Source organism: Asparagus officinalis, chromosome 7 (assembly GCF_001876935.1).
Source record: "Asparagus officinalis chromosome 7, Aspof.V1, whole genome shotgun sequence".
Taxonomy (NCBI): Eukaryota; Viridiplantae; Streptophyta; class Magnoliopsida; order Asparagales; family Asparagaceae; genus Asparagus; species Asparagus officinalis.
The window spans coordinates 121989701-122006150 of record NC_033800.1 but is presented as its reverse complement, the minus strand read 5'-3'; positions in this window follow the sequence as shown (position 1 = coordinate 122006150).

Here is a 16450-nt window from a genome sequence, read left to right as displayed (position 1 = left end):
TATCAATGAGATATTACAAGGATATGAGCAAGGATATATAAACTCAAGGGTAAACAATCTAAACTAGATAGTGGGCAATATAAACAACAAGCAATATACAAAGGCGATATAAGATATGAACATAAAAGTAAGTGCGCCAATGCAATCACAAACAAACAATATGATTACGGAGTTCGGTCCCCACGACCTACGTCTCCGCTCCTCACCTCGAGGAGATCTCCACTATCTCAACCGGGTTTTCTACGTTAACTCGAACAACGTTTACACCTCACAATACAATCACTATGCAATCACACTTCACACACTAAGTGTTGGTCCTAGCCCGTGTCCTCCTCCTCAAGTGCTCGGTTACAATCTCTCCCTAGGCACGTCAACCGATACCACTCCTTTTGGATTCGACCCCATCTCTCACCACACACTTCTCTGGGTGTACAAGTGTATTACAAGTGAATCCTCACAATTAGGCACAATATAAATCAATTGATTGTTCTCTAAACAATATGAGAACTCAATTAAGCTCACTCTCAATGTCACAAACCCACAACCCTAAATTATACTATGAATGTAAATACAATAAGCTCAATAGGTTGTGTGTGAACAAAGAGTATCAATAAAACAATTAAACTAAACTCAAATATAAATCTAGCTTATGGAAATTATAATCAAAATAATAAATTGCTAGATGAGTTTAGAAACACTTCTCTAAAGATGACAAGAGAGTAGGAGAAGAGTGAATGCTCAAACACCAAAGGATGATCTCCACTTGCTCTTGTGAAATTTGCTTCACAAACAAAACTCTTAAACACCCTTAAACAAAACTTGTAAACCTCTTAAAAACTTTTCTCTTGTTAGTTGGGAGAGGTAAATGCAATGGGGTATTTATAACAACCCAAGACATCAGCCAAAACCCCTAACAAAAGACAAAAACAGCCCCAGCAAACAGCTCAGAAAAATAGCCGTTAGAAGCCAACGGATACATTGTCGGTCGACCGGAAATTTCGTCGATCGACCGATGAGAGCAAAAACACGAAGAAAACAAACTGGACCATCGTCGGTCGACCGGTGCGGTTGACCGATGGAGCTTTCGGTCGACCGGACCGGTCAACTTACAGACTCTCTGTCGCCCAGTGATGAAAAAGAACTTGAGCGGTCGACCGGATCGGTCGACCGAAAACTGATATGCAGAAAACTGATTTGCTGATTTTAAAACGCTGTTTAAAAATATCAAATAAATTCCAAAAAATATAAAACTTTGGGGAATGATTGTAGACATGATAATAAACATGCTACAATGACTGGTTTTGAAAAAGGACTTCCCAAATGAAAAATATCATCATTTTGCAAAATAGTCCAAAACATGAAAATATGAGATACTTGAATTTTGATGTTTTGGCATAAACCAACTTTTGAAACTTTGTAAAATATTTTTATAGACTTAGTAAAACATGTATAAACTAATATTGAAGTCTATAAACTAATAAGACAATATTTTCACAAAATTACATATTCTATGCAATAAGTACTAAAACACAATAGAGTATGTAATATCATAAAAACCAAAACACATGTATGTATATATATAACTATATATGCATAGAAACCAAAACTGATGTATATATATATAACTATATATATATATACAAAGAAACCAATAAATGTGTGTGTATAGATATTGAGCTTGAAGTATATAACACACATAATATAAATCCTAAACTAAATTACCCAAGCTTGATCTTGATCTTCATTGAGCTCAACTTGGTACACGTTGCGAATGAAGCTAAACTTGGATCTTGAACTTGAATTGCAAGGCTTCACCGACATTCTGCCAACCTCCTTTGGATATGATCGTTGAAGATCTATTCCATCCATCCTCCAACAACGTTGTTTGTCTACAATAAATACGAAAACACAAATACTAGACAAACAACATTAGTGGTAAATTGTTTGTTAAACATCATAAAAATAAGAAGGCCAACAATCTTCTCCAGAAATCACTAAGCACATTGTCTTTCATTCTCCTCCTTGCCATCCGTCGTAGCTTCACTCGAAAATACGAGATCAAATGGACTCGGCGGTAAGAATCCATAACAAGCCTCAAACGGTGACTTTCCCGAAGATCCATGAATCGCCCGATTAAAAGCAAACTGTAAATATGGTAAGCTCTCATCCCAAGTCTTGGGATGCCTGGAATTATACCCCCGTAACATATGCACCATAGTCCAGTTGACTACCTTCGTTTGCCCGTCTGTTTGTGGATGAAAGGCTGTGCTCTTCTTCAATCTAGTGTCCAACAAACTCCACAAAGAATCCTAAAAATGGCCGAGAAAGCGGCTATCCTGATCCAAAATTATCGAACTCGGCAACCCAAAATGCTTCCACACATGCTCGAAGAACAACTGTGCTGCACCCGCTCTCGTCACGGTCTTCTTACAAGGAATCAAAAACACCATCTTACTGAACCGGTCCACCACAACGTACAAATAGTCATGCCCACGCTTAGTAGTTAGCAACCCTCCTAGAAAATCCATAGATATGCTCTCCCATGGCCTAGAAGGAACCGGTAGTGGTAGGTACAATCCCCTCTTCCTATTAGAAGGCTTCGAAATACAGCATAACTTACACCCTCCAACATACTTGGTCACATCATCAAGCATCCGTGGCCAAAACACATGTCATCGTAGATTGAGAAGTGTCTTTTGAATTCCAAAATGTCCTTGCACACGTAAAGTATGTGCCTCTCTAATCCACTGCAACCTATCACCATCCTCCGGAATACATAGTGATGTTCCCCAATACAACAAGCCATCTTCTCCAAGTGCATACTCCCCCCTTTGACCAACCTTCACCTGCTCGAACACATTATCGAAATCTCTACTGGATGCGTACAGCTGTACATACTCCAAAGGAACCAAGGGCTGAATACGTGTCGCCACCAATAAAACCCTTATCGGCGGACGAGATAACATATCGGCCAACTTGTTTGTCACCCCCTTCTTGTACCTAATAGTGATATTGAAATCCATCAAATAAGACATCCACTTCATATGCCACGCCTGCTGTAACTTCGTCTGGGCATGTAAGAACTCTAACGGCTTGTGATCCGAGTGCACAACCACCTCCTTCCCCAACAAGTACACCCTCCAATGCTTAATCACCTAATAAAGTGCAAAGAACTCCTTGTCATAGGTCGGATAGTTCGCAATAGCACCCGTAAACATCACAGAATGGTATTCCACTGGCTTCCCATCCTAAATCAACACTGCTCCCATCGCATAACTAGACGCGTCAGTCTCCACCTCGAAAGTCCGCTGCAAATTCGGCAAAGCTAACACCTAACTAGACGCGTCAGTCTCCACCTCGAAAGTCCGCTGCAAATTCGGCAAAGCTAACACCGGTGCCTCTGAGATTTTCCTCTTTAGCAACTGAAAAGCCTCCTCATGCGTCCTCCCCCACTCGAACTGAACCTTAGCCTTTGTGAGGCCATGTAACGGTGCCGCATAAGTCGAAAAATGTCAAATGAACTTGCGCAAATACTGGCAAGCCCCCATGAAGCTTCTCACCTCAGTCACTGTCTTCGGCGTCGGCCACTTCGTGATCACCGCCACCTTTCCCGGATCTATCCTCCTATGGCCCTTCCCCATGATAAAGCCGAGATACACCAACTCGTCTTTCCCAAACTCACACTTCTTCCCGTTGAGCTTTAGTTGTCCGTCCTGCAACACTCTAAACACTTTCTCCACATGAAAAAGATGCTCCTCCCAGGTCCTGCTGTACACCAAAATATCATCAAGGTACACAATCACAAAATCCTCTATGAAAGGTCGCAACAAATCATTCATGAGCCTCATAAAAGTCACCGGAGCATTGCATAACCCAAACGGCATCACCAACCACTCGAACAGGCCCTGTTTGGTCTTGAACGCCGTCTTCCAAGTGTCATCTTCCCGAATCCTTACCTGATGATAGCCAGACTTCAGATCCAACTTTGTGAAGAACCTCGCTCCCTCCAACTGGTCCATAAGATCATCAATCCGTGGTAGTGGGTAACGATTCTTGATCGTTATCTTGTTGAGCGCCTGGTAATCCATGCACATGCACCAGCCTCCATCCTTTTTGGGCACCAATAACACCGGCGACCCACAAGGTGAACAACTCGGCACTATCACTCCCGTCTCCAAGAGCTCCTGAACCTATTTCTTGATTTCTTCGGACTCCTATACTGATGTGCGGTATAGGCCTATGTTCGGCAAGGAACTCTCACCGATCAATATAATCTCATGCTCTACACCTCGCCGTGGTGGTAGCCTCGTGATTTCCGAAAACAAGTCCGCATACTTGGCCTTCAAGCTGTCAAGATCTCCCTCCTGAAGCTTGCTTAAAGTGGACAAGTATATCCTACTCAGCTGCTCTTCATAAGGCCGAATGAACAACAAAACGAACTTCCTGCCCGTATTCACCAACCTCTTAGCTTGAGTCACCGTCACCAAACTCATCTCCTGTGGAAGAGATGCCGAACAAAAAATGAATTGTGCACCATCCTTGGTGAACGTATACTTTAGGGGCCGCCGATCATATACCACGTGTCTATCCCACAAGTAAGGATTGCCAAAAATAACTTAGCAAACATCCAACGGAACCACGTCACATGTGACCTTGTCAATATACGACTCATGGAGTGCAAATCTGAATGTACATTGGTTCACCACACTCAATCCCGCTTCCTTCTGAATCCACCCTAATGGATAGGGCTTCGGATGTCTCACCATCTTTAATCCCAGCTTCTGTACCAACGCTTCACATATCAGGTTCTTCTGACTCCCCGTATCTACAATGGCATCCACCAAGCTAGTCTTGACCTGCAACTTCAAAACAAAGAGCTGCTCCCTCGGGTCGTCGTCTTCTTTCGCAGCCTTTTTCCCCGCCATAAGGTTGAGGCTGCTGTTGGGCTCTGTCATCCTGAGAATCTCTTTCGGACCCTACGCTATCACGTATGCTTTCTTCTCCTCCTTCTTCTTCAACCCTTTCGGATTCAGATGAGGGTACTTCTTCCAGCAACGATCAGCCACGTGCCATGTCTGCTTGCAGTGATTGCGTGTCAATCATGCCTTCCCCGAATCACCCTTCTTCTTCTCTTCCTTATGTTGAGAGCCACTAGACTTGCCTCCCGACTGTTTGGAATCTCCCTTCGTTTCGTTACCCTTCTTCTGTTTGCCCTCAATGGCAATTGCCTTCACGCTCGCCTCTGCAAACGTCTCGACCGTGAACAGCTTCATCTCCTTACAGATGTAATGATTCAGACCCGCCATGTATTTCATGAAGATGGAATATTCCTCTGTTGTGATGTTTAGAACCATCGCCTGCTGTTGGAACTCCATCGTATACTCTTGAACGGTCTGATTGAATTTTTGGCGCAAGCTGTACCACTTGTACCAACGCTCTTCGAGGAACCCCACAGGATAGAACTACTTCCTCAGTAGCTCCTTGAATTTGTTCCATGACGCCGCCTTCTTTTCCTGTTTGCAATAGGACTTCCACCACGTCAACGCGTGCCCCGAAAGCTTCAACATCGCGAACACAATCTTCTCCTTGGATGAATATCTGTAGAGAGTGAAGTACATCTCCATACGCTCAATCCAATCATCGAGCTTCTCCACATTAACACTCCCATCATAGACATGAATCTCCACTTTGAAATCTATCTTCAAATTTTGGTAATTATTTTTACCCCCATAGACATGAATCTCCACTTTGAAATCTATCTTCAAATTTTGGTAATTATTTTTACCCCCTTGATGTCAAGCTGCCCTAACAATCTCAGTTCCTCCATCTGAATCAGACTTCTCGTTTTCTTCATCAGACTCGACGAGTTTCTTCTTACCCTTCGAAGAATATTCCTCCCTTTTGTCCCCTTTGTTAATGAGACCTACGAGCTGACTGAGTGTCGAACCAATCATCTCGATCTGCTTTTTCATGGCATCAAGTCTTGTTGAGTTATCTGCTTCAGACATATTCTCCTTCCTTAAAACTTGGGCTCCTTCCAAGGAAGTAAGGATCTCACCAAGCTTCTTGTATTGTGATCGAGTTAGGACCATACACAGGATGCCCCCTTCATAGGATCTGACCGCTCTGATACCAACTTGATACGAGTTGCCGTGCGAGCACCTTTGATCGCGGAATTATCAAAGGTGGGTTGTGGAGAAAACAATAAGAAACACAAGAATAACTCAGATTTTGGGCGAAGGAAAATACCTTCTCTAGATTATGAGTATGCACTTTACAATCTCTCACAATCTCACTCTAGAATTAAAGAACAAGCTCTCCAACTCTCAATTACACTTTAATCTCTCTTGATTAAACTCTCTGATTGTTTTAAAACCCTAAAACAATCCCTTATATATGTGTACAAATAAGGGTGGCAAAGTGGTAAATAACCAGACCCAAAACCAACAGGAATTCGTGTGAACAGAAGCCCAAACGAACCAGGAAACCATCGATGAGTCGACTCATGACTGAGATGAGTCGACTCGTCAGAAACTGGACAAAACTCAAAAACCAGCAATGAGTCGACTCATAACAATCATGAGTCGACTCAACCTGATGAGTCGACTCATGACTGTTATGAGTCGACTCATAGGCTAAAAACTAGATACTTCGATTCTTTTGCTCGTCGTCTCATTCCATGTTTCTCCTGCATTCCCTTATACTGCTTGACACCTCTATTCTCATGCTATCATGAGAATCATCTATCCTTAAGCTCCCATGAGGATCACTAAGTTTCGAAGAGAAGATACACCCGTATCAGCAAGTCATCGATCAAATAACTAATAAGGGTAAAGACGAATATTCTTCCGATTCTTCAGCCTGGGATTTTGACGCTAGTATTGGAGAAATTTTCAAAGGACTAATGTCAAACATGGCTACGATCGACCCCATCACAATCGAAGAAGACGATCAAATACCAACTTAGGAAGACCCTTGGGTTCATCACCTAAACATACAATACGGTGATAGGTTTGAATAAAAAGAACCCTCTATCCAGGACCAAGTAATCCAGGTGAATATGGTTGACGAGGATAACCCGAACCAATATTCATTAGTGATAACCTTCCGCCAAATGAGAAAGAAGAGTTAATTTCCCTCATTAGGGAATACATCAATGTTTTTGCCTGAAACTATGAGGATATGCCAGGACTCGATCCAAATATGGTAATGCACCGCCTTAACATTAAGCCAGATGTTAAGCCTGTCAAACAACAGCAAAGACGGTTTCGTCTGCAAATTATGGAGGCGATCGAGTCCGAAGTTAAAAAGCTTATTGACTCGGGCTTCATCGGAGAGAAGCAACACCATGAATAGCTTGCCAACATTGTCCTGGTCCTTAAGAAGAATGGGAAAATCAGAATCTGTATCGACTTTAAAGATCTAAACACCACATGCCCGAAAGATGATTTCCCTCTTCCCATCATGGATGTTATCATTGACAGTACATGCGGATTCGAGAGAATGTCCTTCGTGGATGGATTTTCTGGTTATAATCAAATAAATATGCACCCAGATAATGAAAAGCATACCGTATTCAGAACACCCCTTGGTGTTTTCTGCTACACGGTTATGCCCTTCGGTCTAAAGAATACAGGTACTACATACCAGAGAGCCTTGTTAAAGATTTTCCAGGACCATCTCCGGAAGACTGTTGAATGATCACATCAAAGACTTGAAGATGATGTTCGAACTTATGTGGACTCATCAATTGAAGATGAATCTTATCAAATATTTCCTCGGAATGTCCAGCAGCAAATTCCTTGGATTCGTCGTCACCACCAAGGGTATTCACATTAACCCTGATAAAGTGAAGGCAATTAATGAGTTATAACCCCCGAGAAACCTTAAGGAACTCAAAGGATTACAAGGACGGTTGGCTTATATCCGTCGGTTCATCTCGAACCTTTCAGGAAAATGTCAATCATTCTCTCGGCTCACAAAGAAAGGTGTATCATTCATTTGGGATGACGCTTGTCAAAAAGCGTTCAAAGATATCAAAGAATATCTCTCAAAACCCCCTGTGCTCATTACACCGAAGTCGAGCAAACCGTTCTTGATTTATGTCAAGGCGGCGAGCCACTTGTTAAGTGCATTACTTACACAAGATGATGACAACGGTCATGAACAGGTTGTATATTACCTGAGCCGGACCCTTGTAGGTGCTGAATCTCAGTATCCAATGATTGAGAGAGAGTGTCTCGCCTTAGTATTCACTATTCAAAAGATGCGGCACTACTTGGTCGGACAGACTATTTATGTCATCTCTAATGTCAACCCAGTCCGGGTGTTCATGACGCAGCCGGCCTTCATGAATTAGCGGTTTGACAAATAGGCCCTGCTTCTATCTCAATACGATCTGCACTTTAAACAACAAAAGTCGGTCAAAGGACATGCTATTTGTCATCTTCTAGTGGCAAACCCAACTTCGTACACTGTTGAGATATACGATGATCTACCAGATGAAACTCATGAAGTCAATGTAACTTCCTATCAACAAGTGTGGCGTTTGTACTTCAATGGTGCTTCTCGAGCGACTAATGTAGCAAGTACTCCTGGATGTTCTAAGATATCCTTCGGAGTCAGAGTTGTCTTATTTTCCCCGGGAAAACATGTGATGCCTCGAGCCTACTCACTGACCGAGCCATGCTCAAACAACGTAGCCGAGTATAACACGCTGCTTATCGGACTCAGCTTCTCTAAAAAGCTGGGGGTCGAGTATCTCAAAGCTTTCGTTGATTCTTAACTTATAGTTAAGCAAGTTTAAGGAGAGTGTGAGGTTAGAATACAGGATTTAATACCGTACTATAAGGTGGCCATCGAAATGGTAGAATTGTTTAAAGGATTCTTCATCGAATACATTCCATATCTACAGAACGCATATGCAAATACACTGGTAGCGTTAGCAGTATCTCTGGTGCAACCCCCCAAAATAGAATAGTTCATCACAGTAAGAACTCACTAACTCTTCGTACCAATCTATGATATGGACAACGAAGAAGGGGATATTAAAGAGGTGCATGCTGCCCAAATTGGCTTCGAACCTTGAGATTGGCATTTTCCTATCATAGATTATGTCTTGTACGGTATTTGACCGAAAGATGTGAAGGAAAGAGAATCAATTCGACGAAGAGCACTAAGGTTCTACTATAACACGGAGAGTCAAATATTATATCAGCGAGGGTACGATGATTTGCTACTCCGTTGCCTATCAGCTAAAGAAGCGGAAGAAGTTCTTAAAGAGACACATGAAGGAGTTTGTGGTGCACACCAACCTGGCCCTAAACTTTATAACCGCATCAGAAGGATGGGATATTTCTGGCCCATCATAATCAAAGATGCAGTCGCGTATGCTCGAAAGTGTCATGCGTGTCAAGTACATGCAAATTATATGCACCAACCCTCGGAGCATCTGCATCCTTCGGCTACGTCATGGCCTTTCAAGACTTGGGGAATGGATGTTGTTGGTCCTATTTTTCCCCCGTCGATCAAAGGCGACCGATTCATTCTAGCAATTACCAATTACTTCTCCAAATAGGTTGAAGCGATTCTGCTCAGAGAAGTTAAGATGAGTAATGTCGTGGCATTCATCAAGCACCATATTATCTACCGGTATAGTATCCTAAGGCGAATCATAAATAACAATGGTCCTCAGTTTGTTAGAAATACCTTCATCAAGTTTTGTGAGAAGTTTAAAATTCAAGATGTCTCGTTGACAGCTTATAATCCCACAACAAATGGATTGGCTGAAGCCTTTAACATGACTATCATAAAACTTTTATCGAAACTCGTGAAGGCTAATAAATGAGATTGAGACGATAAACTCAGTGAAGCTCTATAGGCCTATCGCATTACAGTTTGCATGCCTGCTGGAGCAACCTCTTATTCTTTGGTGTACGGTGTGAAGCGGTTCTTCCATTAAAAATCCAAATTTCATCTCTTCGGATCTCTCTCGCAACGGAGATAACGACCGAAGAACAACATCAGAAACATCTCGAAGAACTCGAGATGCTCGATAAAAAGCACTTAGAAGCCCAACAACACATTGAGTTCTACCAGGTCAGAATTTCCCGAGTTTTTGATAAAAATGTTCGACAACGGAGTTTTAAGGAAGGGGACTTGGTCTTAGCCATCCGACAGCTAATGATCCTTAATTCCAAGAAGAAAGACAACTTTGAACCCAAATGGAAAGAACCATTTGTGATAGAGATAGTCTATTTAAACAGCGCATATCGCCTTATTAACAAGGAAGGCGCCCGGCTTATGATGCCGATAAACGGGAAGTTCCTAAAAAAGTACTACCCTTAGTACATTTAGGATAACCCATGTATCAGGAAGTTCTCGGAAGAATACTATATGTGGTATTCTTAGAGATAACCCAGTTACTACAAAAGTGATAAATTAGAAATCCCCACTTGGACTCTGAATATCTTCAAGGTTGGAACGTATCTTATTATCGAGATCGAATTTACCAACCCTCATGAATAATTTTGCTGAGACAAGATTTAACCACTTTGATAGGTCAATCTTTCCTCACAAAACCCTCACTGGTGTTTGACAATTCATAATCTTTCACCATAAAATCCCCTACTGATCAAATCAATTAACGTTGGGTCCACCAAAATTCCTATTGGTTAAGTCCGTTCAAACTCTTGCCGTGTTTTTACACTTAACACTCACGTTGTTAATATACTAACACGACATTTAAAAAAATCCTATCCACCAATCTTTGGCAGTTTTCAAACTTAGCGTGCTAAGTCCTGATCACCTAACACCGAGATCCCTCATCGAGTGACTAATACGAGTTAGCATTTTTACTGCTATTTGTACTCCACTCCCACTGCTTGCCTGGTCAAACCTATAAAAGTTAGGGCCAATGTCAGAATCCCCTCTCGATTTCTTTCATGAATGAGAGGTCCACTTTTAAATTGGGCAATCAAACCTATAAAATTAGGATGGCTTCCAACCCTACTTGGTCAAACCTGCAGATAGTTAGGACCAAGATCAGAATGCCCCTTTAGATAAACAAAAGGCTTCCATCTTTTTCTATTCAGTCAAACCTATAAAAGTTAGGGCCGAAATCAGAATTTCACCTTAATAAATGAGGAACTCTTTTTTAGATTAAAAAACCAATCCTATAAAAGCTATGGTTGCTTGAATCTTCTCGATTCTCGGACTGGAGATCACACTCCTAGTTTCACCTTTCCGGATTCTTGGGGTAGAGATCCCACTTTGAGTTTCCTTTGCAACTAGAGATAGAATATAAAATTCTTCCTCTTTAGTTTTGGAAGACAGAATATAAAATTCTTCCTCTCTCATTTTGGGTTCGTCTTCACTTTAAACAAGATCTGGGGACAGAATATAAAATCATTGCTCTCCAGCATCGGGTTTATCTTTACCCTAAGAAAAGACATAATTCTTGACTTCAAATCCGTGCACTTCATACACGGGGGATTTTATCTCGATCCCTAACAAGAGATAAGTCTACATCTAACACACGTTGCCGGTTTAGTCTTTCACCGAATGAAAAAGATAACAGAATACAAGTCTGTGGAATTTTATCTTAAAACCTAAGCAGGGATAAGTCAGCGCTTAATACGTGCTGTCAGGTAGCGCATTCCCGTATAAATGGCAAAGTCAACGTATTCAATATCATAGCACTAAGAGGGTTAACTCTCTTAGCATAACGTAATATGCAGAATAAGCTTAAACAATCTACGTGCAAGCCCGATTCAAACGGTAATCGGTAAAGACATGTCAAATCCGTTGATGGCTGAGGATTTGCCAAAAATCCTAGTTTACATCAAACACATGTTATCGGTTTAGTCTTTCATCAAGTCAAAAAGACACCAGAATACAAGTCTGGGGAATTTTATTCTGAAGCCTAAGTAGAGATAGGTCAATGCTTAACACGCATTGCCGGGTAGTCTATTCCCGTAATAAAGATAAAGCCTATGTATTCAACATTGTAGCACTAAAAGAATTAACTTTTTTAGTACAATATTACATGTGGAACGGACCTAAACAATCCGCATGTTAGCCCGACTCAAACGGTAGTCGGTAAAGGATCATCAAACCCATTGATGACTGAGGGTTTGTCAAAAATCCTATAAATATTATGGTTGATTGTTTCAAATAGAATGAGACATCATAATAAAAGAGATATAATCAATGAAAAGGAAATATCTTCTATTAATGAAAATTAAGTTTATAGATACAAGAGTTACAATCAATCTACATGAAGCTTATAGCTAAGAACTTGTTGCTCTAACTTAGATAATTCTACAGTATAAGCTTGCTCAAGTTCACTCTGCAGTGTGGTCTTCATGGAGTCCTCATCAGCAGCCAATATTCATGCAACCTCTACCTTCATCAAAGCTAACTTCTCTTTGGAAAGTTCTAGTTGCTTGGACACTGTATCTACAGCGCCCTCTGCATGGGTCTTTGTCATTTCCAAAACTGTCTGAGCATCCTTGGCCGCCTTAAGTTCCAATTCGAATCACTCTATCATTGTTTTCGTCGAAAGTTGCCTTCATCATTGATTTCATTAAAACTTCAAACGTTACAAATGAATTCAAACAACAAAGAAATAAAAATTACAACTTTCTTGAAAATAAACACAAGATCCGTTCGTCGTCTCTTGCTTGCGTGGGTCTTTAGCTTGAGACGGGGACGTCGATATCTGTGGACTACCTGGCAATCAGATCTGATCCAGAAAAATCGGGCAGAGCTTCGTCGATCCGCGAGGAGATCTAGAAACTTGGAGCGCCTATCTCGGATAAAGCGAGATATTTGCTCTTCTTAGGATTACCGACGAGGGGTAATGCTAAGAAACGGATGCGGGTGATGTAGATCTGATGAAGAACTCTCTTGTGTTAAAGTGCTCGATCACTCTTCACTCCAGCAGGGCTTCGCCAATTCTCCAAAAATCCAGATCTCCAAAAGTGAGGCCTAAGGCTTCTATTTATGGGCGACACCCCTGGGGTGTCCTCAAAAATCTAGGACACCCCTGGGGCGTCCCCAAAAATCTAGGACACCCCTGGGGCGTCCCCAAAAATCTAGGACACCCCTGGGGCGTCCCCAAAAATCTAGGACACCCCGCTGTAAATTCTTCGTCCGAACTCGGATCTTAGTGATTCGAATTGCGTTGGAATTCTGACGAAGAGTTCTATCAGCCCCGATGGTTGGATTATCTATAGAATGAATGGGAAACGAAGGGCATTGTTCCCTTTGTAAACATTGCGGGGCTCCTGATTAGCCCGCACCTTCGTTATTCCGGAATTCTGTCAGCTCACGTAGTTCGTCGGTTCACTTCAAGCGTTCACCGACATCAATCGAACTCCTGTGAACCGAATAGTGACGTTCATTGTCGTTCCTTAACACTGAGCTGTTCGTGGAGACCTATAGGCAATTTTCGAGGCCTACAGATACCCCCTCCAAAGCGTTCCGGACTCGTTTCTTTTATAGAAGAGGCTGGAATACTTTGGATGTGATTGGTCCAGCCTTCAGTCGGCGTAAAGGACCTGTAGTTAGCTTCAACTCTTGGCTCCTTCGATTTTCGGTCTATTCAATGCTTTGACGAATAGCCGAAGTTCTTCCGGCGCTGCGTTTATCGCTTGGCCGTCGTCGGAGTCTCGAGTCTACAGCTGATAAATTGAGTTTGGCTCGTGTCATTGAATTGACTTTGAACTACCTCCGTCACATTGTGTTGACCTAGGATTTTAGATCACTGTATGTTGACTTTTTGCCACAACCCATTGACTGGCGTTGACCTAGGGTTACGCGTTGACCGGCGTTGAACCTAGGGTTTCGAACGTCGAATGTTGACTTTTTGGTCGCAACGCGTTGACTGACGTTGACCTAGGGTTACACGTTGACCGGCGTTGACCCTAGGGTTTCGAACGTCGAATATTGACTTTTTGTCGCAACGCGTTGACTGGCGTTGACCTAGGGTTACGCGTTGACCGGCGTTGACCCTAGGGTTTCGAACGTCGAATATTGACTTTTTGTCGCAACGCGTTGACTGGCGTTGACCTAGGGTTACGCGTTGACCGGCGTTGAACCTAGGGTTTCGAACGTCGAATGTTGACTTTTTGGTCGCAACGCGTTGACTGACGTTGACCTAGGGTTACACGTTGACCGGCGTTGACCCTAGGGTTTCGAACGTCGAATATTGACTTTTTGTCGCAACGCGTTGACTGGCGTTGACCTAGGGTTACGCGTTGACCGGCGTTGACCCTAGGGTTTCGAACGTCGAATTTGACTTTTTGTCGCAACGCGTTGACTGGCGTTGACCTAGGGTTACGCGTTGACCGGCGTTGACCCTAAGGTTTCGAATGTCGTAACGCGTTGAAGGGCGTTGACCTAGGGTTACGCGTTGACCGGTGTTGACCCTAGGGTTTCGAATGTCGAATATTGACTTTTTATCGCAACGCGTTGACTGGCGTTGACCTAGGGTTACGCGTTGACTGGCGTTGACCCTAGGGTTTCGAACCAACCTGAGGAGAACCAGTTTATACTCGTGTACTCCTGGGAGTTTCGGGAATTAGTTTAGCCTCGTGTACCCGTCGGAGGTTGACGGGTTATCCTTAAGAATATTATACATAATATTCTCCAGGAACTTCCCGTCCATTGTGAAAAATAGTTTAGACTCATATTCTCATTGGAGTATGAATACGGGCGTCGAATATATCGAAGAATATCCGAAAAGAGGTTCGAAATGCATAATGAATTATCCCCGGACCTCTCCACACGAGCGAGCCCACATTTCACGGCCCACACTCGTGTGAATCAACAAGATAGGATGGGTCCGGTTCAATTGATTTGGTTCAGACTGGTTCGGTCCAGACCGGTTCGGTTCAGGTCCGGGTCCGGTTCAGGCCGGTTCAAACCTATTTAAAACCCCAAAACCTAATTTTCTCCTCTTCTTCTTTTCCTTTTCTGTTTCCGGTTCCAGCAAGAAGTTCCGCCCCCCCTATATTTTTTTTTTTCGGTTCCAACAGGGAAATCCGCCCACTCCTCTTTCAAACTCCTTCTTCTTCAAGAGTTCTAAAGCTTTCAAGACCATCTTCTTCAAGGCCTCAACCCCTTCTTCTCCAAGTTCTCATCTTCTCCAAGGGTTCCATCATCTTGACCTTGGCCGAAATCTTCATCCCCCTACAAGCTAGGGTTTAGGGATTTTCTTCTTCTTCAAGCTTTAGAACTTGGGTAAGTCTCTTTTCTTTTATGGCTTCAATTCCCTTGCTTTGATTTTAGTTAGTTCTTCATGCTTTGATTCAATGTTTGAAACCCTAGTTCTTGGATTTGAGCAAAAACCGAAATTTGGTCTTGGATCTTGATGGTGGCCGATTTTTCTTGATTGATTGTGTTCATGGCTTGATAATTTCAATTCTAGCTCTTTAATCTTGGAAGAAAACTGAATTTGAGTATGGAATTTGAGATGGCTTGATAATTTCAATTCTAGCTCTTTAATCTTGGAAGAAAACTGAATTTGAGTATGGAATTTGAGGAATTGGGCCCCAAAAAAAAATACTGTTCACGGCCGAAAATTTTACTGTTCGTGGCCGAAAAATTGGGGGTGTTTTGTGTAAATTTGGGAATGAATTTGAAGGGTATATGTGCAAAAATGAGGCCGAAACTTGGGGGGGTTATTTGCAAAAGAGGGCTACCATTTGAGGGGGTTATTTGCGAAAGAGCAATCCACAAAGTATAGGGGGGCTTATTTGCAAAAGGGCTGGAATTTTGAGGCTTGGATGTTTGACACAATTGGCCACAACTTTGAGGTGTGCTTCATGCAAAGAGATCACAAATTGTTGAGGGTTTATTTGCAAAATTGCCCATAAATGTTTTAGAGGGACTTATTTGCAAAAAGGGCAGAAAATCCAAGGCTGAAAACCAAGAAGTTTAGACCACAAAACTACGATCAAAGTTTTGTGAAAATCAAACCGAAATTTGTGGAGGGTTTTTTTTGCAAAATTGGCTAGGTTTTACAAAAGGGTTTATTTGCAAGATTAACCAAAATTGGGGGTATTGGGGTGCTAGATGACCAAATATGATGACCATGACCCAACTCGAGCGTGTCCTTGACCCGAATTTAGCCTTGAACACGAAGGGTATTTTGGGTATTTCACCAAAATTTACTGCGAAAATAACAATCATTGTTTCGCTTTAGATTGTATCTGACTTGCTGCTTTTCATTGCAGGTTTCCGATGCCTCCACGCCGATCTCGACTTCCTAGGAGTCGCTCCCGTTCGCAGCTTAGCGAGGAAGAAGTTCCCGCAGCATCCTCCCCTCCAGCAGCTTCCTTTTTTGGGGGTGGGAATTTTTTTATTTTTGTATCCCCGATTGATCCCTTCGCGGGTCATGAAGGAAGAACCGACACCCTCCTTCGCGGGGGTCGAGGTTTCGGAC